Consider the following 2500-nt stretch of genomic DNA (forward strand, 5'->3'; position numbering starts at 1 on the left):
AGCCACGAGCACCAGGAATAAGGATCTACCGTTGTCATTTCGTTCCGTCGACATTCGGTTCCGGAGCGACACGAACGGGGACTTAGAATTTTTTCGCTCGGGCTCCGGAGCGACACGAACGGGGACTTAGAATTTTTTCGCTCGGGCTCCGGAGCGACACGATCGCTCCGTTATTCTACGTTCTCTCGGTCCACGGGCATCAGAGAGCAAAACAGCCTAATAGTTTTAGAGTGCCTCAACGATCAGGAATATGGATCTAACGTTCTCGTTTCGAACCGACGACTTTCGGTTCCGGAGCGACACGAACGCTCCATGATTCTCGATTATCTCGACACAGGTAAGAGACAGAGGAGAACAAGTGTATGGTTTTAGAGAGCCACGAGCACCAGGAATAAGGATCTACCGTTGTCATTTCGTTCCGTCGACATTCGGTTCCGGAGCGACACGAACGGGGACTTAGAATTTTTTCGCTCGGGCTCCGGAGCGACACGAACGGGGACTTAGAATTTTTTCGCTCGGGCTCCGGAGCGACACGATCGCTCCGTTATTCTACGTTCTCTCGGTCCACGGGCATCAGAGAGCAAAACAGCCTAATAGTTTTAGAGTGCCTCAACGATCAGGAATATGGATCTAACGTTCTCGTTTCGAACCGACGACTTTCGGTTCCGGAGCGACACGAACGCTCCATGATTCTCGATTATCTCGACACAGGTAAGAGACAGAGGAGAACAAGTGTATGGTTTTAGAGAGCCACGAGCACCAGGAATAAGGATCTACCGTTGTCATTTCGTTCCGTCGACATTCGGTTCCGGAGCGACACGAACGGGGACTTAGAATTTTTTCGCTCGGGCTCCGGAGCGACACGAACGGGGACTTAGAATTTTTTCGCTCGGGCTCCGGAGCGACACGATCGCTCCGTTATTCTACGTTCTCTCGGTCCACGGGCATCAGAGAGCAAAACAGCCTAATAGTTTTAGAGTGCCTCAACGATCAGGAATATGGATCTAACGTTCTCGTTTCGAACCGACGACTTTCGGTTCCGGAGCGACACGAACGCTCCATGATTCTCGATTATCTCGACACAGGTAAGAGACAGAGGAGAACAAGTGTATGGTTTTAGAGAGCCACGAGCACCAGGAATAAGGATCTACCGTTGTCATTTCGTTCCGTCGACATTCGGTTCCGGAGCGACACGAACGGGGACTTAGAATTTTTTCGCTCGGGCTCCGGAGCGACACGAACGGGGACTTAGAATTTTTTCGCTCGGGCTCCGGAGCGACACGATCGCTCCGTTATTCTACGTTCTCTCGGTCCACGGGCATCAGAGAGCAAAACAGCCTAATAGTTTTAGAGTGCCTCAACGATCAGGAATATGGATCTAACGTTCTCGTTTCGAACCGACGACTTTCGGTTCCGGAGCGACACGAACGCTCCATGATTCTCGATTATCTCGACACAGGTAAGAGACAGAGGAGAACAAGTGTATGGTTTTAGAGAGCCACGAGCACCAGGAATAAGGATCTACCGTTGTCATTTCGTTCCGTCGACATTCGGTTCCGGAGCGACACGAACGGGGACTTAGAATTTTTTCGCTCGGGCTCCGGAGCGACACGAACGGGGACTTAGAATTTTTTCGCTCGGGCTCCGGAGCGACACGATCGCTCCGTTATTCTACGTTCTCTCGGTCCACGGGCATCAGAGAGCAAAACAGCCTAATAGTTTTAGAGTGCCTCAACGATCAGGAATATGGATCTAACGTTCTCGTTTCGAACCGACGACTTTCGGTTCCGGAGCGACACGAACGCTCCATGATTCTCGATTATCTCGACACAGGTAAGAGACAGAGGAGAACAAGTGTATGGTTTTAGAGAGCCACGAGCACCAGGAATAAGGATCTACCGTTGTCATTTCGTTCCGTCGACATTCGGTTCCGGAGCGACACGAACGGGGACTTAGAATTTTTTCGCTCGGGCTCCGGAGCGACACGAACGGGGACTTAGAATTTTTTCGCTCGGGCTCCGGAGCGACACGATCGCTCCGTTATTCTACGTTCTCTCGGTCCACGGGCATCAGAGAGCAAAACAGCCTAATAGTTTTAGAGTGCCTCAACGATCAGGAATATGGATCTAACGTTCTCGTTTCGAACCGACGACTTTCGGTTCCGGAGCGACACGAACGCTCCATGATTCTCGATTATCTCGACACAGGTAAGAGACAGAGGAGAACAAGTGTATGGTTTTAGAGAGCCACGAGCACCAGGAATAAGGATCTACCGTTGTCATTTCGTTCCGTCGACATTCGGTTCCGGAGCGACACGAACGGGGACTTAGAATTTTTTCAATATTGCTATATCTGTATGTATATAGTCTTAAAATATGTGGTTGAAACATGTTGAAAGTTTGTGATTATAGCAGTATAATGTCCGCAGTTTAGTATTAAGTTACTTTTATACGACCTCGTACGTGTACGTGTTCATCTGCCGAGTCTAAGTGGCAGCGTA

This window comes from Calliopsis andreniformis, unplaced genomic scaffold (genome assembly GCF_051401765.1).
Source record: "Calliopsis andreniformis isolate RMS-2024a unplaced genomic scaffold, iyCalAndr_principal scaffold0386, whole genome shotgun sequence".
Taxonomy (NCBI): domain Eukaryota; kingdom Metazoa; phylum Arthropoda; class Insecta; order Hymenoptera; family Andrenidae; genus Calliopsis; species Calliopsis andreniformis.